Here is a 22339-nt window from a genome sequence, read left to right on the forward strand (position 1 = left end):
CGTTTCAGGTTGTCAGTAAGTGCGTTTTTTCATATCGTCGTCATACCTGTGATACCTGTAAGCACTAAGAAACGCCAACTTTCACAACTATTACACCTGTATGTGGTGAGAGTGATTTTGCCCCAGTGAGTAAAACGTGTACCTCTGGTGGGACTCGAACCCACAATCCCCGGTTTAGGAGACCGATGCCTTATCCATTAGGCCACAGAGGCTGACTGGCGTTAAGCTGGCGGGGTGCTCACTCAAATCAACACTTGCCAAGTGTACCCTTCCTGATGCGCTACTCTACGTGTGCAGAGAGTCAGGACGTCGCATGAGCCTTTCCTGTGTGCCTGTACATACTCAGACATATCGAAGTCCAGGCACCTACTTTCTGCTGGCAATTCTTATACCTGCCGTCTTAGGCTATTCCCTTTCTGAACTCCAAGTCCTGCACACAAGAGAGTTAAGTGACAATTCATATGGGTCATACTGTTTACCAACAAGTAATTTTAAAATAGCGTTTCCTCTCACAGCGCCATCACGCTTTGAAACACTTCCGCAGCTAACAGGTCGATTGATAATGGCCGTCGTTTCGTTTCAGGTTGTCAGTAAGTGCGTATTTTCATATCGTCGTCATACCTGTGATACCTGTAAGCACTCAGAAACGCCAACTTTCACAACTATTACACCTGTATGTGGTGAGAGTGATTTTGCCCCAGTGAGTAAAACGTGTACCGCTGGTGGGACTCGAACCCACAATCCCCGGTTTAGGAGACCGATGCCTTATCCATTAGGCCACAGAGGCTGACTGGCGTTAAGCTGGCGGGGTGCTCACTCAAATCAACACTTGCCAAGTGTACCCTTCCTGATGCGCTACTCTACGTGTGCAGAGAGTCAGGACGTCGCATGAGCCTTTCCTGTGTGCCTGTACATACTCAGACATATCGAAGTCCAGGCACCTACTTTCTGCTGGCAATTCTTATACCTGCCGTCTTAGGCTATTCCCTTTCTGAACTCCAAGTCCTGCACACAAGAGAGTTAAGTGACAATTCATATGGGTCATACTGTTTACCAACAAGTAATTTTAAAATAGCGTTTCCTCTCACAGCGCCATCACGCTTTGAAACACTTCCGCAGCTAACAGGTCGATTGATAATGGCCGTCGTTTCGTTTCAGGTTGTCAGTAAGTGCGTATTTTCATATCGTCGTCATACCTGTGATACCTGTAAGCACTCAGAAACGCCAACTTTCACAACTATTACACCTGTATGTGGTGAGAGTGATTCTGCCCCAGTGAGTAAAACGTGTACCTCTGGTGGGACTCGAACCCACAATCCCCGGTTTAGGAGACCGATGCCTTATCCATTAGGCCACAGAGGCTGACTGGCGTTAAGCTGGCGGGGTGCTCACTCAAATCAACACTTGCCAAGTGTACCCTTCCTGATGCGCTACTCTACGTGTGCAGAGAGTCAGGACGTCGCATGAGCCTTTCCTGTGTGCCTGTACATACTCAGACATATCGAAGTCCAGGCACCTACTTTCTGCTGGCAATTCTTATACCTGCCGTCTTAGGCTATTCCCTTTCTGAACTCCAAGTCCTGCACACAAGAGAGTTAAGTGACAATTCATATGGGTCATACTGTTTACCAACAAGTAATTTTAAAATAGCGTTTCCTCTCACAGCGCCATCACGCTTTGAAACACTTCCGCAGCTAACAGGTCGATTGATAATGGCCGTCGTTTCGTTTCAGGTTGTCAGTAAGTGCGTATTTTCATATCGTCGTCATACCTGTGATACCTGTAAGCACTCAGAAACGCCAACTTTCACAACTATTACACCTGTATGTGGTGAGAGGGATTTTGCCCCAGTGAGTAAAACGTGTACCTCTGGTGGGACTCGAACCCACAATCCCCGGTTTAGGAGACCGATGCCTTATCCATTAGGCCACAGAGGCTGACTGGCGTTAAGCTGGCGGGGTGCTCACTCAAATCAACACTTGCCAAGTGTACCCTTCCTGATGCGCTACTCTACGTGTGCAGAGAGTCAGGACGTCGCATGAGCTTTTCCTGTGTGCCTGTACATACTCAGACATATCGAAGTCCAGGCACCTACTTTCTGCTGGCAATTCTTATACCTGCCGTCTTAGGCTATTCCCTTTCTGAACTCCAAGTCCTGCACACAAGAGAGTTAAGTGACAATTCATATGGGTCATACTGTTTACCAACAAGTAATTTTAAAATAGCGTTTCCTCTCACAGCGCCATCACGCTTTGAAACACTTCCGCAGCTAACAGGTCGATTGATAATGGCCGTCGTTTCGTTTCAGGTTGTCAGTAAGTGCGTTTTTTCATATCGTCGTCATACCTGTGATACCTGTAAGCACTCAGAAACGCCAACTTTCACAACTATTACACCTGTATGTGGTGAGAGTGATTTTGCCCCAGTGAGTAAAACGTGTACCTCTGGTGGGACTCGAACCCACAATCCCCGGTTTAGGAGACCGATGCCTTATCCATTAGGCCACAGAGGCTGACTGGCGTTAAGCTGGCGGGGTGCTCACTCAAATCAACACTTGCCAAGTGTACCCTTCCTGATGCGCTACTCTACGTGTGCAGAGAGTCAGGACGTCGCATGAGCCTTTCCTGTGTGCCTGTACATACTCAGACATATCGAAGTCCAGGCACCTACTTTCTGCTGGCAATTCTTATACCTGCCGTCTTAGGCTATTCCCTTTCTGAACTCCAAGTCCTGCACACAAGAGAGTTAAGTGACAATTCATATGGGTCATACTGTTTACCAACAAGTAATTTTAAAATAGCGTTTCCTCTCACAGCGCCATCACGCTTTGAAACACTTCCGCAGCTAACAGGTCGATTGATAATGGCCGTCGTTTCGTTTCAGGTTGTCAGTAAGTGCGTATTTTCATATCGTCGTCATACCTGTGATACCTGTAAGCACTCAGAAACGCCAACTTTCACAACTATTACACCTGTATGTGGTGAGAGTGATTTTGCCCCAGTGAGTAAAACGTGTACCTCTGGTGGGACTCGAACCCACAATCCCCGGTTTAGGAGACCGATGCCTTATCCATTAGGCCACAGAGGCTGACTGGCGTTAAGCTGGCGGGGTGCTCACTCAAATCAACACTTGCCAAGTGTACCCTTCCTGATGCGCTACTCTACGTGTGCAGAGAGTCAGGACGTCGCATGAGCCTTTCCTGTGTGCCTGTACATACTCAGACATATCGAAGTCCAGGCACCTACTTTCTGCTGGCAATTCTTATACCTGCCGTCTTAGGCTATTCCCTTTCTGAACTCCAAGTCCTGCACACAAGAGAGTTAAGTGACAATTCATATGGGTCATACTGTTTACCAACAAGTAATTTTAAAATAGCGTTTCCTCTCACAGCGCCATCACGCTTTGAAACACTTCCGCAGCTAACAGGTCGATTGATAATGGCCGTCGTTTCGTTTCAGGTTGTCAGTAAGTGCGTTTTTTCATATCGTCGTCATACCTGTGATACCTGTAAGCACTCAGAAACGCCAACTTTCACAACTATTACACCTGTATGTGGTGAGAGTGATTCTGCCCCAGTGAGTAAAACGTGTACCTCTGGTGGGACTCGAACCCACAATCCCCGGTTTAGGAGACCGATGCCTTATCCATTAGGCCACAGAGGCTGACTGGCGTTAAGCTGGCGGGGTGCTCACTCAAATCAACACTTGCCAAGTGTACCCTTCCTGATGCGCTACTCTACGTGTGCAGAGAGTCAGGACGTCGCATGAGCCTTTCCTGTGTGCCTGTACATACTCAGACATATCGAAGTCCAGGCACCTACTTTCTGCTGGCAATTCTTATACCTGCCGTCTTAGGCTATTCCCTTTCTGAACTCCAAGTCCTGCACACAAGAGAGTTAAGTGACAATTCATATGGGTCATACTGTTTACCAACAAGTAATTTTAAAATAGCGTTTCCTCTCACAGCGCCATCACGCTTTGAAACACTTCCGCAGCTAACAGGTCGATTGATAATGGCCGTCGTTTCGTTTCAGGTTGTCAGTAAGTGCGTATTTTCATATCGTCGTCATACCTGTGATACCTGTAAGCACTCAGAAACGCCAACTTTCACAACTATTACACCTGTATGTGGTGAGAGTGATTTTGCCCCAGTGAGTAAAACGTGTACCTCTGGTGGGACTCGAACCCACAATCCCCGGTTTAGGAGACCGATGCCTTATCCATTAGGCCACAGAGGCTGACTGGCGTTAAGCTGGCGGGGTGCTCACTCAAATCAACACTTGCCAAGTGTACCCTTCCTGATGCGCTACTCTACGTGTGCAGAGAGTCAGGACGTCGCATGAGCCTTTCCTGTGTGCCTGTACATACTCAGACATATCGAAGTCCAGGCACCTACTTTCTGCTGGCAATTCTTATACCTGCCGTCTTAGGCTATTCCCTTTCTGAACTCCAAGTCCTGCACACAAGAGAGTTAAGTGACAATTCATATGGGTCATACTGTTTACCAACAAGTAATTTTAAAATAGCGTTTCCTCTCACAGCGCCATCACGCTTTGAAACACTTCCGCAGCTAACAGGTCGATTGATAATGGCCGTCGTTTCGTTTCAGGTTGTCAGTAAGTGCGTATTTTCATATCGTCGTCATACCTGTGATACCTGTAAGCACTCAGAAACGCCAACTTTCACAACTATTACACCTGTATGTGGTGAGAGTGATTCTGCCCCAGTGAGTAAAACGTGTACCTCTGGTGGGACTCGAACCCACAATCCCCGGTTTAGGAGACCGATGCCTTATCCATTAGGCCACAGAGGCTGACTGGCGTTAAGCTGGCGGGGTGCTCACTCAAATCAACACTTGCCAAGTGTACCCTTCCTGATGCGCTACTCTACGTGTGCAGAGAGTCAGGACGTCGCATGAGCCTTTCCTGTGTGCCTGTACATACTCAGACATATCGAAGTCCAGGCACCTACTTTCTGCTGGCAATTCTTATACCTGCCGTCTTAGGCTATTCCCTTTCTGAACTCCAAGTCCTGCACACAAGAGAGTTAAGTGACAATTCATATGGGTCATACTGTTTACCAACAAGTAATTTTAAAATAGCGTTTCCTCTCACAGCGCCATCACGCTTTGAAACACTTCCGCAGCTAACAGGTCGATTGATAATGGCCGTCGTTTCGTTTCAGGTTGTCAGTAAGTGCGTATTTTCATATCGTCGTCATACCTGTGATACCTGTAAGCACTCAGAAACGCCAACTTTCACAACTATTACACCTGTATGTGGTGAGAGTGATTTTGCCCCAGTGAGTAAAACGTGTACCTCTGGTGGGACTCGAACCCACAATCCCCGGTTTAGGAGACCGATGCCTTATCCATTAGGCCACAGAGGCTGACTGGCGTTAAGCTGGCGGGGTGCTCACTCAAATCAACACTTGCCAAGTGTACCCTTCCTGATGCGCTACTCTACGTGTGCAGAGAGTCAGGACGTCGCATGAGCCTTTCCTGTGTGCCTGTACATACTCAGACATATCGAAGTCCAGGCACCTACTTTCTGCTGGCAATTCTTATACCTGCCGTCTTAGGCTATTCCCTTTCTGAACTCCAAGTCCTGCACACAAGAGAGTTAAGTGACAATTCATATGGGTCATACTGTTTACCAACAAGTAATTTTAAAATAGCGTTTCCTCTCACAGCGCCATCACGCTTTGAAACACTTCCGCAGCTAACAGGTCGATTGATAATGGCCGTCGTTTCGTTTCAGGTTGTCAGTAAGTGCGTATTTTCATATCGTCGTCATACCTGTGATACCTGTAAGCACTCAGAAACGCCAACTTTCACAACTATTACACCTGTATGTGGTGAGAGTGATTCTGCCCCAGTGAGTAAAACGTGTACCTCTGGTGGGACTCGAACCCACAATCCCCGGTTTAGGAGACCGATGCCTTATCCATTAGGCCACAGAGGCTGACTGGCGTTAAGCTGGCGGGGTGCTCACTCAAATCAACACTTGCCAAGTGTACCCTTCCTGATGCGCTACTCTACGTGTGCAGAGAGTCAGGACGTCGCATGAGCCTTTCCTGTGTGCCTGTACATACTCAGACATATCGAAGTCCAGGCACCTACTTTCTGCTGGCAATTCTTATACCTGCCGTCTTAGGCTATTCCCTTTCTGAACTCCAAGTCCTGCACACAAGAGAGTTAAGTGACAATTCATATGGGTCATACTGTTTACCAACAAGTAATTTTAAAATAGCGTTTCCTCTCACAGCGCCATCACGCTTTGAAACACTTCCGCAGCTAACAGGTCGATTGATAATGGCCGTCGTTTCGTTTCAGGTTGTCAGTAAGTGCGTATTTTCATATCGTCGTCATACCTGTGATACCTGTAAGCACTCAGAAACGCCAACTTTCACAACTATTACACCTGTATGTGGTGAGAGTGATTTTGCCCCAGTGAGTAAAACGTGTACCTCTGGTGGGACTCGAACCCACAATCCCCGGTTTAGGAGACCGATGCCTTATCCATTAGGCCACAGAGGCTGACTGGCGTTAAGCTGGCGGGGTGCTCACTCAAATCAACACTTGCCAAGTGTACCCTTCCTGATGCGCTACTCTACGTGTGCAGAGAGTCAGGACGTCGCATGAGCCTTTCCTGTGTGCCTGTACATACTCAGACATATCGAAGTCCAGGCACCTACTTTCTGCTGGCAATTCTTATACCTGCCGTCTTAGGCTATTCCCTTTCTGAACTCCAAGTCCTGCACACAAGAGAGTTAAGTGACAATTCATATGGGTCATACTGTTTACCAACAAGTAATTTTAAAATAGCGTTTCCTCTCACAGCGCCATCACGCTTTGAAACACTTCCGCAGCTAACAGGTCGATTGATAATGGCCGTCGTTTCGTTTCAGGTTGTCAGTAAGTGCGTATTTTCATATCGTCGTCATACCTGTGATACCTGTAAGCACTCAGAAACGCCAACTTTCACAACTATTACACCTGTATGTGGTGAGAGTGATTCTGCCCCAGTGAGTAAAACGTGTACCTCTGGTGGGACTCGAACCCACAATCCCCGGTTTAGGAGACCGATGCCTTATCCATTAGGCCACAGAGGCTGACTGGCGTTAAGCTGGCGGGGTGCTCACTCAAATCAACACTTGCCAAGTGTACCCTTCCTGATGCGCTACTCTACGTGTGCAGAGAGTCAGGACGTCGCATGAGCCTTTCCTGTGTGCCTGTACATACTCAGACATATCGAAGTCCAGGCACCTACTTTCTGCTGGCAATTCTTATACCTGCCGTCTTAGGCTATTCCCTTTCTGAACTCCAAGTCCTGCACACAAGAAAGTTAAGTGACAATTCATATGGGTCATACTGTTTACCAACAAGTAATTTTAAAATAGCGTTTCCTCTCACAGCGCCATCACGCTTTGAAACACTTCCGCAGCTAACAGGTCGATTGATAATGGCCGTCGTTTCGTTTCAGGTTGTCAGTAAGTGCGTATTTTCATATCGTCGTCATACCTGTGATACCTGTAAGCACTCAGAAACGCCAACTTTCACAACTATTACACCTGTATGTGGTGAGAGTGATTTTGCCCCAGTGAGTAAAACGTGTACCTCTGGTGGGACTCGAACCCACAATCCCCGGTTTAGGAGACCGATGCCTTATCCATTAGGCCACAGAGGCTGACTGGCGTTAAGCTGGCGGGGTGCTCACTCAAATCAACACTTGCCAAGTGTACCCTTCCTGATGCGCTACTCTACGTGTGCAGAGAGTCAGGACGTCGCATGAGCCTTTCCTGTGTGCCTGTACATACTCAGACATATCGAAGTCCAGGCACCTACTTTCTGCTGGCAATTCTTATACCTGCCGTCTTAGGCTATTCCCTTTCTGAACTCCAAGTCCTGCACACAAGAGAGTTAAGTGACAATTCATATGGGTCATACTGTTTACCAACAAGTAATTTTAAAATAGCGTTTCCTCTCACAGCGCCATCACGCTTTGAAACACTTCCGCAGCTAACAGGTCGATTGATAATGGCCGTCGTTTCGTTTCAGGTTGTCAGTAAGTGCGTATTTTCATATCGTCGTCATACCTGTGATACCTGTAAGCACTCAGAAACGCCAACTTTCACAACTATTACACCTGTATGTGGTGAGAGTGATTCTGCCCCAGTGAGTAAAACGTGTACCTCTGGTGGGACTCGAACCCACAATCCCCGGTTTAGGAGACCGATGCCTTATCCATTAGGCCACAGAGGCTGACTGGCGTTAAGCTGGCGGGGTGCTCACTCAAATCAACACTTGCCAAGTGTACCCTTCCTGATGCGCTACTCTACGTGTGCAGAGAGTCAGGACGTCGCATGAGCCTTTCCTGTGTGCCTGTACATACTCAGACATATCGAAGTCCAGGCACCTACTTTCTGCTGGCAATTCTTATACCTGCCGTCTTAGGCTATTCCCTTTCTGAACTCCAAGTCCTGCACACAAGAGAGTTAAGTGACAATTCATATGGGTCATACTGTTTACCAACAAGTAATTTTAAAATAGCGTTTCCTCTCACAGCGCCATCACGCTTTGAAACACTTCCGCAGCTAACAGGTCGATTGATAATGGCCGTCGTTTCGTTTCAGGTTGTCAGTAAGTGCGTATTTTCATATCGTCGTCATACCTGTGATACCTGTAAGCACTCAGAAACGCCAACTTTCACAACTATTACACCTGTATGTGGTGAGAGTGATTTTGCCCCAGTGAGTAAAACGTGTACCTCTGGTGGGACTCGAACCCACAATCCCCGGTTTAGGAGACCGATGCCTTATCCATTAGGCCACAGAGGCTGACTGGCGTTAAGCTGGCGGGGTGCTCACTCAAATCAACACTTGCCAAGTGTACCCTTCCTGATGCGCTACTCTACGTGTGCAGAGAGTCAGGACGTCGCATGAGCCTTTCCTGTGTGCCTGTACATACTCAGACATATCGAAGTCCAGGCACCTACTTTCTGCTGGCAATTCTTATACCTGCCGTCTTAGGCTATTCCCTTTCTGAACTCCAAGTCCTGCACACAAGAGAGTTAAGTGACAATTCATATGGGTCATACTGTTTACCAACAAGTAATTTTAAAATAGCGTTTCCTCTCACAGCGCCATCACGCTTTGAAACACTTCCGCAGCTAACAGGTCGATTGATAATGGCCGTCGTTTCGTTTCAGGTTGTCAGTAAGTGCGTATTTTCATATCGTCGTCATACCTGTGATACCTGTAAGCACTCAGAAACGCCAACTTTCACAACTATTACACCTGTATGTGGTGAGAGTGATTTTGCCCCAGTGAGTAAAACGTGTACCTCTGGTGGGACTCGAACCCACAATCCCCGGTTTAGGAGACCGATGCCTTATCCATTAGGCCACAGAGGCTGACTGGCGTTAAGCTGGCGGGGTGCTCACTCAAATCAACACTTGCCAAGTGTACCCTTCCTGATGCGCTACTCTACGTGTGCAGAGAGTCAGGACGTCGCATGAGCCTTTCCTGTGTGCCTGTACATACTCAGACATATCGAAGTCCAGGCACCTACTTTCTGCTGGCAATTCTTATACCTGCCGTCTTAGGCTATTCCCTTTCTGAACTCCAAGTCCTGCACACAAGAGAGTTAAGTGACAATTCATATGGGTCATACTGTTTACCAACAAGTAATTTTAAAATAGCGTTTCCTCTCACAGCGCCATCACGCTTTGAAACACTTCCGCAGCTAACAGGTCGATTGATAATGGCCGTCGTTTCGTTTCAGGTTGTCAGTAAGTGCGTATTTTCATATCGTCGTCATACCTGTGATACCTGTAAGCACTCAGAAACGCCAACTTTCACAACTATTACACCTGTATGTGGTGAGAGTGATTCTGCCCCAGTGAGTAAAACGTGTACCTCTGGTGGGACTCGAACCCACAATCCCCGGTTTAGGAGACCGATGCCTTATCCATTAGGCCACAGAGGCTGACTGGCGTTAAGCTGGCGGGGTGCTCACTCAAATCAACACTTGCCAAGTGTACCCTTCCTGATGCGCTACTCTACGTGTGCAGAGAGTCAGGACGTCGCATGAGCCTTTCCTGTGTGCCTGTACATACTCAGACATATCGAAGTCCAGGCACCTACTTTCTGCTGGCAATTCTTATACCTGCCGTCTTAGGCTATTCCCTTTCTGAACTCCAAGTCCTGCACACAAGAGAGTTAAGTGACAATTCATATGGGTCATACTGTTTACCAACAAGTAATTTTAAAATAGCGTTTCCTCTCACAGCGCCATCACGCTTTGAAACACTTCCGCAGCTAACAGGTCGATTGATAATGGCCGTCGTTTCGTTTCAGGTTGTCAGTAAGTGCGTATTTTCATATCGTCGTCATACCTGTGATACCTGTAAGCACTCAGAAACGCCAACTTTCACAACTATTACACCTGTATGTGGTGAGAGTGATTTTGCCCCAGTGAGTAAAACGTGTACCTCTGGTGGGACTCGAACCCACAATCCCCGGTTTAGGAGACCGATGCCTTATCCATTAGGCCACAGAGGCTGACTGGCGTTAAGCTGGCGGGGTGCTCACTCAAATCAACACTTGCCAAGTGTACCCTTCCTGATGCGCTACTCTACGTGTGCAGAGAGTCAGGACGTCGCATGAGCCTTTCCTGTGTGCCTGTACATACTCAGACATATCGAAGTCCAGGCACCTACTTTCTGCTGGCAATTCTTATACCTGCCGTCTTAGGCTATTCCCTTTCTGAACTCCAAGTCCTGCACACAAGAGAGTTAAGTGACAATTCATATGGGTCATACTGTTTACCAACAAGTAATTTTAAAATAGCGTTTCCTCTCACAGCGCCATCACGCTTTGAAACACTTCCGCAGCTAACAGGTCGATTGATAATGGCCGTCGTTTCGTTTCAGGTTGTCAGTAAGTGCGTATTTTCATATCGTCGTCATACCTGTGATACCTGTAAGCACTCAGAAACGCCAACTTTCACAACTATTACACCTGTATGTGGTGAGAGTGATTTTGCCCCAGTGAGTAAAACGTGTACCTCTGGTGGGACTCGAACCCACAATCCCCGGTTTAGGAGACCGATGCCTTATCCATTAGGCCACAGAGGCTGACTGGCGTTAAGCTGGCGGGGTGCTCACTCAAATCAACACTTGCCAAGTGTACCCTTCCTGATGCGCTACTCTACGTGTGCAGAGAGTCAGGACGTCGCATGAGCCTTTCCTGTGTGCCTGTACATACTCAGACATATCGAAGTCCAGGCACCTACTTTCTGCTGGCAATTCTTATACCTGCCGTCTTAGGCTATTCCCTTTCTGAACTCCAAGTCCTGCACACAAGAGAGTTAAGTGACAATTCATATGGGTCATACTGTTTACCAACAAGTAATTTTAAAATAGCGTTTCCTCTCACAGCGCCATCACGCTTTGAAACACTTCCGCAGCTAACAGGTCGATTGATAATGGCCGTCGTTTCGTTTCAGGTTGTCAGTAAGTGCGTATTTTCATATCGTCGTCATACCTGTGATACCTGTAAGCACTCAGAAACGCCAACTTTCACAACTATTACACCTGTATGTGGTGAGAGTGATTCTGCCCCAGTGAGTAAAACGTGTACCTCTGGTGGGACTCGAACCCACAATCCCCGGTTTAGGAGACCGATGCCTTATCCATTAGGCCACAGAGGCTGACTGGCGTTAAGCTGGCGGGGTGCTCACTCAAATCAACACTTGCCAAGTGTACCCTTCCTGATGCGCTACTCTACGTGTGCAGAGAGTCAGGACGTCGCATGAGCCTTTCCTGTGTGCCTGTACATACTCAGACATATCGAAGTCCAGGCACCTACTTTCTGCTGGCAATTCTTATACCTGCCGTCTTAGGCTATTCCCTTTCTGAACTCCAAGTCCTGCACACAAGAGAGTTAAGTGACAATTCATATGGGTCATACTGTTTACCAACAAGTAATTTTAAAATAGCGTTTCCTCTCACAGCGCCATCACGCTTTGAAACACTTCCGCAGCTAACAGGTCGATTGATAATGGCCGTCGTTTCGTTTCAGGTTGTCAGTAAGTGCGTATTTTCATATCGTCGTCATACCTGTGATACCTGTAAGCACTCAGAAACGCCAACTTTCACAACTATTACACCTGTATGTGGTGAGAGTGATTTTGCCCCAGTGAGTAAAACGTGTACCTCTGGTGGGACTCGAACCCACAATCCCCGGTTTAGGAGACCGATGCCTTATCCATTAGGCCACAGAGGCTGACTGGCGTTAAGCTGGCGGGGTGCTCACTCAAATCAACACTTGCCAAGTGTACCCTTCCTGATGCGCTACTCTACGTGTGCAGAGAGTCAGGACGTCGCATGAGCCTTTCCTGTGTGCCTGTACATACTCAGACATATCGAAGTCCAGGCACCTACTTTCTGCTGGCAATTCTTATACCTGCCGTCTTAGGCTATTCCCTTTCTGAACTCCAAGTCCTGCACACAAGAGAGTTAAGTGACAATTCATATGGGTCATACTGTTTACCAACAAGTAATTTTAAAATAGCGTTTCCTCTCACAGCGCCATCACGCTTTGAAACACTTCCGCAGCTAACAGGTCGATTGATAATGGCCGTCGTTTCGTTTCAGGTTGTCAGTAAGTGCGTATTTTCATATCGTCGTCATACCTGTGATACCTGTAAGCACTCAGAAACGCCAACTTTCACAACTATTACACCTGTATGTGGTGAGAGTGATTTTGCCCCAGTGAGTAAAACGTGTACCTCTGGTGGGACTCGAACCCACAATCCCCGGTTTAGGAGACCGATGCCTTATCCATTAGGCCACAGAGGCTGACTGGCGTTAAGCTGGCGGGGTGCTCACTCAAATCAACACTTGCCAAGTGTACCCTTCCTGATGCGCTACTCTACGTGTGCAGAGAGTCAGGACGTCGCATGAGCCTTTCCTGTGTGCCTGTACATACTCAGACATATCGAAGTCCAGGCACCTACTTTCTGCTGGCAATTCTTATACCTGCCGTCTTAGGCTATTCCCTTTCTGAACTCCAAGTCCTGCACACAAGAGAGTTAAGTGACAATTCATATGGGTCATACTGTTTACCAACAAGTAATTTTAAAATAGCGTTTCCTCTCACAGCGCCATCACGCTTTGAAACACTTCCGCAGCTAACAGGTCGATTGATAATGGCCGTCGTTTCGTTTCAGGTTGTCAGTAAGTGCGTATTTTCATATCGTCGTCATACCTGTGATACCTGTAAGCACTCAGAAACGCCAACTTTCACAACTATTACACCTGTATGTGGTGAGAGTGATTCTGCCCCAGTGAGTAAAACGTGTACCTCTGGTGGGACTCGAACCCACAATCCCCGGTTTAGGAGACCGATGCCTTATCCATTAGGCCACAGAGGCTGACTGGCGTTAAGCTGGCGGGGTGCTCACTCAAATCAACACTTGCCAAGTGTACCCTTCCTGATGCGCTACTCTACGTGTGCAGAGAGTCAGGACGTCGCATGAGCCTTTCCTGTGTGCCTGTACATACTCAGACATATCGAAGTCCAGGCACCTACTTTCTGCTGGCAATTCTTATACCTGCCGTCTTAGGCTATTCCCTTTCTGAACTCCAAGTCCTGCACACAAGAGAGTTAAGTGACAATTCATATGGGTCATACTGTTTACCAACAAGTAATTTTAAAATAGCGTTTCCTCTCACAGCGCCATCACGCTTTGAAACACTTCCGCAGCTAACAGGTCGATTGATAATGGCCGTCGTTTCGTTTCAGGTTGTCAGTAAGTGCGTATTTTCATATCGTCGTCATACCTGTGATACCTGTAAGCACTCAGAAACGCCAACTTTCACAACTATTACACCTGTATGTGGTGAGAGTGATTTTGCCCCAGTGAGTAAAACGTGTACCTCTGGTGGGACTCGAACCCACAATCCCCGGTTTAGGAGACCGATGCCTTATCCATTAGGCCACAGAGGCTGACTGGCGTTAAGCTGGCGGGGTGCTCACTCAAATCAACACTTGCCAAGTGTACCCTTCCTGATGCGCTACTCTACGTGTGCAGAGAGTCAGGACGTCGCATGAGCCTTTCCTGTGTGCCTGTACATACTCAGACATATCGAAGTCCAGGCACCTACTTTCTGCTGGCAATTCTTATACCTGCCGTCTTAGGCTATTCCCTTTCTGAACTCCAAGTCCTGCACACAAGAGAGTTAAGTGACAATTCATATGGGTCATACTGTTTACCAACAAGTAATTTTAAAATAGCGTTTCCTCTCACAGCGCCATCACGCTTTGAAACACTTCCGCAGCTAACAGGTCGATTGATAATGGCCGTCGTTTCGTTTCAGGTTGTCAGTAAGTGCGTATTTTCATATCGTCGTCATACCTGTGATACCTGTAAGCACTCAGAAACGCCAACTTTCACAACTATTACACCTGTATGTGGTGAGAGTGATTCTGCCCCAGTGAGTAAAACGTGTACCTCTGGTGGGACTCGAACCCACAATCCCCGGTTTAGGAGACCGATGCCTTATCCATTAGGCCACAGAGGCTGACTGGCGTTAAGCTGGCGGGGTGCTCACTCAAATCAACACTTGCCAAGTGTACCCTTCCTGATGCGCTACTCTACGTGTGCAGAGAGTCAGGACGTCGCATGAGCCTTTCCTGTGTGCCTGTACATACTCAGACATATCGAAGTCCAGGCACCTACTTTCTGCTGGCAATTCTTATACCTGCCGTCTTAGGCTATTCCCTTTCTGAACTCCAAGTCCTGCACACAAGAGAGTTAAGTGACAATTCATATGGGTCATACTGTTTACCAACAAGTAATTTTAAAATAGCGTTTCCTCTCACAGCGCCATCACGCTTTGAAACACTTCCGCAGCTAACAGGTCGATTGATAATGGCCGTCGTTTCGTTTCAGGTTGTCAGTAAGTGCGTATTTTCATATCGTCGTCATACCTGTGATACCTGTAAGCACTCAGAAACGCCAACTTTCACAACTATTACACCTGTATGTGGTGAGAGTGATTTTGCCCCAGTGAGTAAAACGTGTACCTCTGGTGGGACTCGAACCCACAATCCCCGGTTTAGGAGACCGATGCCTTATCCATTAGGCCACAGAGGCTGACTGGCGTTAAGCTGGCGGGGTGCTCACTCAAATCAACACTTGCCAAGTGTACCCTTCCTGATGCGCTACTCTACGTGTGCAGAGAGTCAGGACGTCGCATGAGCCTTTCCTGTGTGCCTGTACATACTCAGACATATCGAAGTCCAGGCACCTACTTTCTGCTGGCAATTCTTATACCTGCCGTCTTAGGCTATTCCCTTTCTGAACTCCAAGTCCTGCACACAAGAGAGTTAAGTGACAATTCATATGGGTCATACTGTTTACCAACAAGTAATTTTAAAATAGCGTTTCCTCTCACAGCGCCATCACGCTTTGAAACACTTCCGCAGCTAACAGGTCGATTGATAATGGCCGTCGTTTCGTTTCAGGTTGTCAGTAAGTGCGTATTTTCATATCGTCGTCATACCTGTGATACCTGTAAGCACTCAGAAACGCCAACTTTCACAACTATTACACCTGTATGTGGTGAGAGTGATTCTGCCCCAGTGAGTAAAACGTGTACCTCTGGTGGGACTCGAACCCACAATCCCCGGTTTAGGAGACCGATGCCTTATCCATTAGGCCACAGAGGCTGACTGGCGTTAAGCTGGCGGGGTGCTCACTCAAATCAACACTTGCCAAGTGTACCCTTCCTGATGCGCTACTCTACGTGTGCAGAGAGTCAGGACGTCGCATGAGCCTTTCCTGTGTGCCTGTACATACTCAGACATATCGAAGTCCAGGCACCTACTTTCTGCTGGCAATTCTTATACCTGCCGTCTTAGGCTATTCCCTTTCTGAACTCCAAGTCCTGCACACAAGAGAGTTAAGTGACAATTCATATGGGTCATACTGTTTACCAACAAGTAATTTTAAAATAGCGTTTCCTCTCACAGCGCCATCACGCTTTGAAACACTTCCGCAGCTAACAGGTCGATTGATAATGGCCGTCGTTTCGTTTCAGGTTGTCAGTAAGTGCGTATTTTCATATCGTCGTCATACCTGTGATACCTGTAAGCACTCAGAAACGCCAACTTTCACAACTATTACACCTGTATGTGGTGAGAGTGATTCTGCCCCAGTGAGTAAAACGTGTACCTCTGGTGGGACTCGAACCCACAATCCCCGGTTTAGGAGACTGATGCCTTATCCATTAGGCCACAGAGGCTGACTGGCGTTAAGCTGGCGGGGTGCTCACTCAAATCAACACTTGCCAAGTGTACCCTTCCTGATGCGCTACTCTACGTGTGCAGAGAGTCAGGACGTCGCATGAGCCTTTCCTGTGTGCCTGTACATACTCAGACCTATCGAAGTCCAGGCACCTACTTTCTGCTGGCAATTCTTATACCTGCCGTCTTAGGCTATTCCCTTTCTGAACTCCAAGTCCTGCACACAAGAGAGTTAAGTGACAATTCATATGGGTCATACTGTTTACCAACAAGTAATTTTAAAATAGCGTTTCCTCTCACAGCGCCATCACGCTTTGAAACACTTCCGCAGCTAACAGGTCGATTGATAATGGCCGTCGTTTCGTTTCAGGTTGTCAGTAAGTGCGTATTTTCATATCGTCGTCATACCTGTGATACCTGTAAGCACTCAGAAACGCCAACTTTCACAACTATTACACCTGTATGTGGTGAGAGTGATTTTGCCCCAGTGAGTAAAACGTGTACCTCTGGTGGGACTCGAACCCACAATCCCCGGTTTAGGAGACCGATGCCTTATCCATTAGGCCACAGAGGCTGACTGGCGTTAAGCTGGCGGGGTGCTCACTCAAATCAACACTTGCCAAGTGTACCCTTCCTGATGCGCTACTCTACGTGTGCAGAGAGTCAGGACGTCGCATGAGCCTTTCCTGTGTGCCTGTACATACTCAGACATATCGAAGTCCAGGCACCTACTTTCTGCTGGCAATTCTTATACCTGCCGTCTTAGGCTATTCCCTTTCTGAACTCCAAGTCCTGCACACAAGAGAGTTAAGTGACAATTCATATGGGTCATACTGTTTACCAACAAGTAATTTTAAAATAGCGTTTCCTCTCACAGCGCCATCACGCTTTGAAACACTTCCGCAGCTAACAGGTCGATTGATAATGGCCGTCGTTTCGTTTCAGGTTGTCAGTAAGTGCGTATTTTCATATCGTCGTCATACCTGTGATACCTGTAAGCACTCAGAAACGCCAACTTTCACAACTATTACACCTGTATGTGGTGAGAGTGATTTTGCCCCAGTGAGTAAAACGTGTACCTCTGGTGGGACTCGAACCCACAATCCCCGGTTTAGGAGACCGATGCCTTATCCATTAGGCCACAGAGGCTGACTGGCGTTAAGCTGGCGGGGTGCTCACTCAAATCAACACTTGCCAAGTGTACCCTTCCTGATGCGCTACTCTACGTGTGCAGAGAGTCAGGACGTCGCATGAGCCTTTCCTGTGTGCCTGTACATACTCAGACATATCGAAGTCCAGGCACCTACTTTCTGCTGGCAATTCTTATACCTGCCGTCTTAGGCTATTCCCTTTCTGAACTCCAAGTCCTGCACACAAGAGAGTTAAGTGACAATTCATATGGGTCATACTGTTTACCAACAAGTAATTTTAAAATAGCGTTTCCTCTCACAGCGCCATCACGCTTTGAAACACTTCCGCAGCTAACAGGTCGATTGATAATGGCCGTCGTTTCGTTTCAGGTTGTCAGTAAGTGCGTATTTTCATATCGTCGTCATACCTGTGATACCTGTAAGCACTCAGAAACGCCAACTTTCACAACTATTACACCTGTATGTGGTGAGAGTGATTCTGCCCCAGTGAGTAAAACGTGTACCTCTGGTGGGACTCGAACCCACAATCCCCGGTTTAGGAGACCGATGCCTTATCCATTAGGCCACAGAGGCTGACTGGCGTTAAGCTGGCGGGGTGCTCACTCAAATCAACACTTGCCAAGTGTACCCTTCCTGATGCGCTACTCTACGTGTGCAGAGAGTCAGGACGTCGCATGAGCCTTTCCTGTGTGCCTGTACATACTCAGACATATCGAAGTCCAGGCACCTACTTTCTGCTGGCAATTCTTATACCTGCCGTCTTAGGCTATTCCCTTTCTGAACTCCAAGTCCTGCACACAAGAGAGTTAAGTGACAATTCATATGGGTCATACTGTTTACCAACAAGTAATTTTAAAATAGCGTTTCCTCTCACAGCGCCATCACGCTTTGAAACACTTCCGCAGCTAACAGGTCGATTGATAATGGCCGTCGTTTCGTTTCAGGTTGTCAGTAAGTGCGTATTTTCATATCGTCGTCATACCTGTGATACCTGTAAGCACTCAGAAACGCCAACTTTCACAACTATTACACCTGTATGTGGTGAGAGTGATTCTGCCCCAGTGAGTAAAACGTGTACCTCTGGTGGGACTCGAACCCACAATCCCCGGTTTAGGAGACCGATGCCTTATCCATTAGGCCACAGAGGCTGACTGGCGTTAAGCTGGCGGGGTGCTCACTCAAATCAACACTTGCCAAGTGTACCCTTCCTGATGCGCTACTCTACGTGTGCAGAGAGTCAGGACGTCGCATGAGCCTTTCCTGTGTGCCTGTACATACTCAGACATATCGAAGTCCAGGCACCTACTTTCTGCTGGCAATTCTTTTACCTGCCGTCTTAGGCTATTCCCTTTCTGAACTCCAAGTCCTGCACACAAGAGAGTTAAGTGACAATTCATATGGGTCATACTGTTTACCAACAAGTAATTTTAAAATAGCGTTTCCTCTCACAGCGCCATCACGCTTTGAAACACTTCCGCAGCTAACAGGTCGATTGATAATGGCCGTCGTTTCGTTTCAGGTTGTCAGTAAGTGCGTATTTTCATATCGTCGTCATACCTGTGATACCTGTAAGCACTCAGAAACGCCAACTTTCACAACTATTACACCTGTATGTGGTGAGAGTGATTCTGCCCCAGTGAGTAAAACGTGTACCTCTGGTGGGACTCGAACCCACAATCCCCGGTTTAGGAGACCGATGCCTTATCCATTAGGCCACAGAGGCTGACTGGCGTTAAGCTGGCGGGGTGCTCACTCAAATCAACACTTGCCAAGTGTACCCTTCCTGATGCGCTACTCTACGTGTGCAGAGAGTCAGGACGTCGCATGAGCCTTTCCTGTGTGCCTGTACATACTCAGACATATCGAAGTCCAGGCACCTACTTTCTGCTGGCAATTCTTATACCTGCCGTCTTAGGCTATTCCCTTTCTGAACTCCAAGTCCTGCACACAAGAGAGTTAAGTGACAATTCATATGGGTCATACTGTTTACCAACAAGTAATTTTAAAATAGCGTTTCCTCTCACAGCGCCATCACGCTTTGAAACACTTCCGCAGCTAACAGGTCGATTGATAATGGCCGTCGTTTCGTTTCAGGTTGTCAGTAAGTGCGTATTTTCATATCGTCGTCATACCTGTGATACCTGTAAGCACTCAGAAACGCCAACTTTCACAACTATTACACCTGTATGTGGTGAGAGTGATTTTGCCCCAGTGAGTAAAACGTGTACCTCTGGTGGGACTCGAACCCACAATCCCCGGTTTAGGAGACCGATGCCTTATCCATTAGGCCACAGAGGCTGACTGGCGTTAAGCTGGCGGGGTGCTCACTCAAATCAACACTTGCCAAGTGTACCCTTCCTGATGCGCTACTCTACGTGTGCAGAGAGTCAGGACGTCGCATGAGCCTTTCCTGTGTGCCTGTACATACTCAGACATATCGAAGTCCAGGCACCTACTTTCTGCTGGCAATTCTTATACCTGCCGTCTTAGGCTATTCCCTTTCTGAACTCCAAGTCCTGCACACAAGAGAGTTAAGTGACAATTCATATGGGTCATACTGTTTACCAACAAGTAATTTTAAAATAGCGTTTCCTCTCACAGCGCCATCACGCTTTGAAACACTTCCGCAGCTAACAGGTCGATTGATAATGGCCGTCGTTTCGTTTCAGGTTGTCAGTAAGTGCGTATTTTCATATCGTCGTCATACCTGTGATACCTGTAAGCACTCAGAAACGCCAACTTTCACAACTATTACACCTGTATGTGGTGAGAGTGATTTTGCCCCAGTGAGTAAAACGTGTACCTCTGGTGGGACTCGAACCCACAATCCCCGGTTTAGGAGACCGATGCCTTATCCATTAGGCCACAGAGGCTGACTGGCGTTAAGCTGGCGGGGTGCTCACTCAAATCAACACTTGCCAAGTGTACCCTTCCTGATGCGCTACTCTACGTGTGCAGAGAGTCAGGACGTCGCATGAGCCTTTCCTGTGTGCCTGTACATACTCAGACATATCGAAGTCCAGGCACCTACTTTCTGCTGGCAATTCTTATACCTGCCGTCTTAGGCTATTCCCTTTCTGAACTCCAAGTCCTGCACACAAGAGAGTTAAGTGACAATTCATATGGGTCATACTGTTTACCAACAAGTAATTTTAAAATAGCGTTTCCTCTCACAGCGCCATCACGCTTTGAAACACTTCCGCAGCTAACAGGTCGATTGATAATGGCCGTCGTTTCGTTTCAGGTTGTCAGTAAGTGCGTATTTTCATATCGTCGTCATACCTGTGATACCTGTAAGCACTCAGAAACGCCAACTTTCACAACTATTACACCTGTATGTGGTGAGAGTGATTCTGCCCCAGTGAGTAAAACGTGTACCTCTGGTGGGACTCGAACCCACAATCCCCGGTTTAGGAGACCGATGCCTTATCCATTAGGCCACAGAGGCTGACTGGCGTTAAGCTGGCGGGGTGCTCACTCAAATCAACACTTGCCAAGTGTACCCTTCCTGATGCGCTACTCTACGTGTGCAGAGAGTCAGGACGTCGCATGAGCCTTTCCTGTGTGCCTGTACATACTCAGACATATCGAAGTCCAGGCACCTACTTTCTGCTGGCAATTCTTATACCTGCCGTCTTAGGCTATTCCCTTTCTGAACTCCAAGTCCTGCACACAAGAGAGTTAAGTGACAATTCATATGGGTCATACTGTTTACCAACAAGTAATTTTAAAATAGCGTTTCCTCTCACAGCGCCATCACGCTTTGAAACACTTCCGCAGCTAACAGGTCGATTGATAATGGCCGTCGTTTCGTTTCAGGTTGTCAGTAAGTGCGTATTTTCATATCGTCGTCATACCTGTGATACCTGTAAGCACTCAGAAACGCCAACTTTCACAACTATTACACCTGTATGTGGTGAGAGTGATTCTGCCCCAGTGAGTAAAACGTGTACCTCTGGTGGGACTCGAACCCACAATGCCCGGTTTAGGAGACCGATGCCTTATCCATTAGGCCACAGAGGCTGACTGGCGTTAAGCTGGCGGGGTGCTCACTCAAATCAACACTTGCCAAGTGTACCCTTCCTGATGCGCTACTCTACGTGTGCAGAGAGTCAGGACGTCGCATGAGCCTTTCCTGTGTGCCTGTACATACTCAGACATATCGAAGTCCAGGCACCTACTTTCTGCTGGCAATTCTTATACCTGCCGTCTTAGGCTATTCCCTTTCTGAACTCCAAGTCCTGCACACAAGAGAGTTAAGTGACAATTCATATGGGTCATACTGTTTACCAACAAGTAATTTTAAAATAGCGTTTCCTCTCACAGCGCCATCACGCTTTGAAACACTTCCGCAGCTAACAGGTCGATTGATAATGGCCGTCGTTTCGTTTCAGGTTGTCAGTAAGTGCGTATTTTCATATCGTCGTCATACCTGTGATACCTGTAAGCACTCAGAAACGCCAACTTTCACAACTATTACACCTGTATGTGGTGAGAGTGATTTTGCCCCAGTGAGTAAAACGTGTACCTCTGGTGGGACTCGAACCCACAATCCCCGGTTTAGGAGACCGATGCCTTATCCATTAGGCCACAGAGGCTGACTGGCGTTAAGCTGGCGGGGTGCTCACTCAAATCAACACTTGCCAAGTGTACCCTTCCTGATGCGCTACTCTACGTGTGCAGAGAGTCAGGACGTCGCATGAGCCTTTCCTGTGTGCCTGTACATACTCAGACATATCGAAGTCCAGGCACCTACTTTCTGCTGGCAATTCTTATACCTGCCGTCTTAGGCTATTCCCTTTCTGAACTCCAAGTCCTGCACACAAGAGAGTTAAGTGACAATTCATATGGGTCATACTGTTTACCAACAAGTAA

At 47.6% G+C, this 22339-nt stretch overlaps 39 non-coding genes across 39 annotated transcripts; all 39 read right to left on the bottom strand.

Moving 5' to 3' along the window:
- Positions 1-139: 139 nt before the first annotated feature.
- Trnar-ccu (transfer RNA arginine (anticodon CCU)) lies at positions 140-212 on the bottom strand. Its single transcript has one exon. It is a non-coding gene; the product is annotated as a tRNA-Arg (tRNA).
- Positions 213-714: 502 nt separating this feature from the next.
- Positions 715-787, bottom strand: Trnar-ccu (transfer RNA arginine (anticodon CCU)). The gene has a single exon. It is a non-coding gene; the product is annotated as a tRNA-Arg (tRNA).
- Positions 788-1289: 502 nt separating this feature from the next.
- Positions 1290-1362, bottom strand: Trnar-ccu (transfer RNA arginine (anticodon CCU)). The gene has a single exon. It is a non-coding gene; the product is annotated as a tRNA-Arg (tRNA).
- A 502-nt stretch (positions 1363-1864) lies between these two features.
- Positions 1865-1937, bottom strand: Trnar-ccu (transfer RNA arginine (anticodon CCU)). The gene has a single exon. It is a non-coding gene; the product is annotated as a tRNA-Arg (tRNA).
- A 502-nt stretch (positions 1938-2439) lies between these two features.
- Trnar-ccu (transfer RNA arginine (anticodon CCU)) lies at positions 2440-2512 on the bottom strand. The gene has a single exon. It is a non-coding gene; the product is annotated as a tRNA-Arg (tRNA).
- A 502-nt stretch (positions 2513-3014) lies between these two features.
- Positions 3015-3087, bottom strand: Trnar-ccu (transfer RNA arginine (anticodon CCU)). Its single transcript has one exon. It is a non-coding gene; the product is annotated as a tRNA-Arg (tRNA).
- A 502-nt stretch (positions 3088-3589) lies between these two features.
- On the bottom strand, positions 3590-3662 carry Trnar-ccu (transfer RNA arginine (anticodon CCU)). The gene has a single exon. It is a non-coding gene; the product is annotated as a tRNA-Arg (tRNA).
- Positions 3663-4164: 502 nt separating this feature from the next.
- Positions 4165-4237, bottom strand: Trnar-ccu (transfer RNA arginine (anticodon CCU)). Its single transcript has one exon. It is a non-coding gene; the product is annotated as a tRNA-Arg (tRNA).
- A 502-nt stretch (positions 4238-4739) lies between these two features.
- Trnar-ccu (transfer RNA arginine (anticodon CCU)) lies at positions 4740-4812 on the bottom strand. The gene has a single exon. It is a non-coding gene; the product is annotated as a tRNA-Arg (tRNA).
- A 502-nt stretch (positions 4813-5314) lies between these two features.
- Trnar-ccu (transfer RNA arginine (anticodon CCU)) lies at positions 5315-5387 on the bottom strand. The gene has a single exon. It is a non-coding gene; the product is annotated as a tRNA-Arg (tRNA).
- A 502-nt stretch (positions 5388-5889) lies between these two features.
- On the bottom strand, positions 5890-5962 carry Trnar-ccu (transfer RNA arginine (anticodon CCU)). The gene has a single exon. It is a non-coding gene; the product is annotated as a tRNA-Arg (tRNA).
- A 502-nt stretch (positions 5963-6464) lies between these two features.
- Trnar-ccu (transfer RNA arginine (anticodon CCU)) lies at positions 6465-6537 on the bottom strand. The gene has a single exon. It is a non-coding gene; the product is annotated as a tRNA-Arg (tRNA).
- A 502-nt stretch (positions 6538-7039) lies between these two features.
- On the bottom strand, positions 7040-7112 carry Trnar-ccu (transfer RNA arginine (anticodon CCU)). Its single transcript has one exon. It is a non-coding gene; the product is annotated as a tRNA-Arg (tRNA).
- Positions 7113-7614: 502 nt separating this feature from the next.
- Trnar-ccu (transfer RNA arginine (anticodon CCU)) lies at positions 7615-7687 on the bottom strand. Its single transcript has one exon. It is a non-coding gene; the product is annotated as a tRNA-Arg (tRNA).
- A 502-nt stretch (positions 7688-8189) lies between these two features.
- Trnar-ccu (transfer RNA arginine (anticodon CCU)) lies at positions 8190-8262 on the bottom strand. Its single transcript has one exon. It is a non-coding gene; the product is annotated as a tRNA-Arg (tRNA).
- Positions 8263-8764: 502 nt separating this feature from the next.
- Positions 8765-8837, bottom strand: Trnar-ccu (transfer RNA arginine (anticodon CCU)). Its single transcript has one exon. It is a non-coding gene; the product is annotated as a tRNA-Arg (tRNA).
- Positions 8838-9339: 502 nt separating this feature from the next.
- Trnar-ccu (transfer RNA arginine (anticodon CCU)) lies at positions 9340-9412 on the bottom strand. Its single transcript has one exon. It is a non-coding gene; the product is annotated as a tRNA-Arg (tRNA).
- A 502-nt stretch (positions 9413-9914) lies between these two features.
- Trnar-ccu (transfer RNA arginine (anticodon CCU)) lies at positions 9915-9987 on the bottom strand. The gene has a single exon. It is a non-coding gene; the product is annotated as a tRNA-Arg (tRNA).
- Positions 9988-10489: 502 nt separating this feature from the next.
- On the bottom strand, positions 10490-10562 carry Trnar-ccu (transfer RNA arginine (anticodon CCU)). The gene has a single exon. It is a non-coding gene; the product is annotated as a tRNA-Arg (tRNA).
- Positions 10563-11064: 502 nt separating this feature from the next.
- Positions 11065-11137, bottom strand: Trnar-ccu (transfer RNA arginine (anticodon CCU)). The gene has a single exon. It is a non-coding gene; the product is annotated as a tRNA-Arg (tRNA).
- A 502-nt stretch (positions 11138-11639) lies between these two features.
- Positions 11640-11712, bottom strand: Trnar-ccu (transfer RNA arginine (anticodon CCU)). Its single transcript has one exon. It is a non-coding gene; the product is annotated as a tRNA-Arg (tRNA).
- A 502-nt stretch (positions 11713-12214) lies between these two features.
- On the bottom strand, positions 12215-12287 carry Trnar-ccu (transfer RNA arginine (anticodon CCU)). The gene has a single exon. It is a non-coding gene; the product is annotated as a tRNA-Arg (tRNA).
- A 502-nt stretch (positions 12288-12789) lies between these two features.
- Positions 12790-12862, bottom strand: Trnar-ccu (transfer RNA arginine (anticodon CCU)). The gene has a single exon. It is a non-coding gene; the product is annotated as a tRNA-Arg (tRNA).
- A 502-nt stretch (positions 12863-13364) lies between these two features.
- Trnar-ccu (transfer RNA arginine (anticodon CCU)) lies at positions 13365-13437 on the bottom strand. The gene has a single exon. It is a non-coding gene; the product is annotated as a tRNA-Arg (tRNA).
- A 502-nt stretch (positions 13438-13939) lies between these two features.
- Positions 13940-14012, bottom strand: Trnar-ccu (transfer RNA arginine (anticodon CCU)). Its single transcript has one exon. It is a non-coding gene; the product is annotated as a tRNA-Arg (tRNA).
- A 502-nt stretch (positions 14013-14514) lies between these two features.
- Positions 14515-14587, bottom strand: Trnar-ccu (transfer RNA arginine (anticodon CCU)). The gene has a single exon. It is a non-coding gene; the product is annotated as a tRNA-Arg (tRNA).
- A 502-nt stretch (positions 14588-15089) lies between these two features.
- On the bottom strand, positions 15090-15162 carry Trnar-ccu (transfer RNA arginine (anticodon CCU)). The gene has a single exon. It is a non-coding gene; the product is annotated as a tRNA-Arg (tRNA).
- A 502-nt stretch (positions 15163-15664) lies between these two features.
- Trnar-ccu (transfer RNA arginine (anticodon CCU)) lies at positions 15665-15737 on the bottom strand. The gene has a single exon. It is a non-coding gene; the product is annotated as a tRNA-Arg (tRNA).
- A 502-nt stretch (positions 15738-16239) lies between these two features.
- Trnar-ccu (transfer RNA arginine (anticodon CCU)) lies at positions 16240-16312 on the bottom strand. The gene has a single exon. It is a non-coding gene; the product is annotated as a tRNA-Arg (tRNA).
- A 502-nt stretch (positions 16313-16814) lies between these two features.
- Positions 16815-16887, bottom strand: Trnar-ccu (transfer RNA arginine (anticodon CCU)). Its single transcript has one exon. It is a non-coding gene; the product is annotated as a tRNA-Arg (tRNA).
- A 502-nt stretch (positions 16888-17389) lies between these two features.
- On the bottom strand, positions 17390-17462 carry Trnar-ccu (transfer RNA arginine (anticodon CCU)). The gene has a single exon. It is a non-coding gene; the product is annotated as a tRNA-Arg (tRNA).
- A 502-nt stretch (positions 17463-17964) lies between these two features.
- On the bottom strand, positions 17965-18037 carry Trnar-ccu (transfer RNA arginine (anticodon CCU)). Its single transcript has one exon. It is a non-coding gene; the product is annotated as a tRNA-Arg (tRNA).
- Positions 18038-18539: 502 nt separating this feature from the next.
- On the bottom strand, positions 18540-18612 carry Trnar-ccu (transfer RNA arginine (anticodon CCU)). The gene has a single exon. It is a non-coding gene; the product is annotated as a tRNA-Arg (tRNA).
- A 502-nt stretch (positions 18613-19114) lies between these two features.
- Trnar-ccu (transfer RNA arginine (anticodon CCU)) lies at positions 19115-19187 on the bottom strand. The gene has a single exon. It is a non-coding gene; the product is annotated as a tRNA-Arg (tRNA).
- A 502-nt stretch (positions 19188-19689) lies between these two features.
- Trnar-ccu (transfer RNA arginine (anticodon CCU)) lies at positions 19690-19762 on the bottom strand. Its single transcript has one exon. It is a non-coding gene; the product is annotated as a tRNA-Arg (tRNA).
- Positions 19763-20264: 502 nt separating this feature from the next.
- Positions 20265-20337, bottom strand: Trnar-ccu (transfer RNA arginine (anticodon CCU)). Its single transcript has one exon. It is a non-coding gene; the product is annotated as a tRNA-Arg (tRNA).
- Positions 20338-20839: 502 nt separating this feature from the next.
- On the bottom strand, positions 20840-20912 carry Trnar-ccu (transfer RNA arginine (anticodon CCU)). The gene has a single exon. It is a non-coding gene; the product is annotated as a tRNA-Arg (tRNA).
- Positions 20913-21414: 502 nt separating this feature from the next.
- Trnar-ccu (transfer RNA arginine (anticodon CCU)) lies at positions 21415-21487 on the bottom strand. Its single transcript has one exon. It is a non-coding gene; the product is annotated as a tRNA-Arg (tRNA).
- Positions 21488-21989: 502 nt separating this feature from the next.
- Trnar-ccu (transfer RNA arginine (anticodon CCU)) lies at positions 21990-22062 on the bottom strand. Its single transcript has one exon. It is a non-coding gene; the product is annotated as a tRNA-Arg (tRNA).
- Between the last annotated feature and the right edge of the window lie 277 nt (positions 22063-22339).

This window comes from Schistocerca cancellata, chromosome 1 (assembly GCF_023864275.1).
Source record: "Schistocerca cancellata isolate TAMUIC-IGC-003103 chromosome 1, iqSchCanc2.1, whole genome shotgun sequence".
NCBI lineage: Eukaryota > Metazoa > Arthropoda > Insecta > Orthoptera > Acrididae > Schistocerca > Schistocerca cancellata.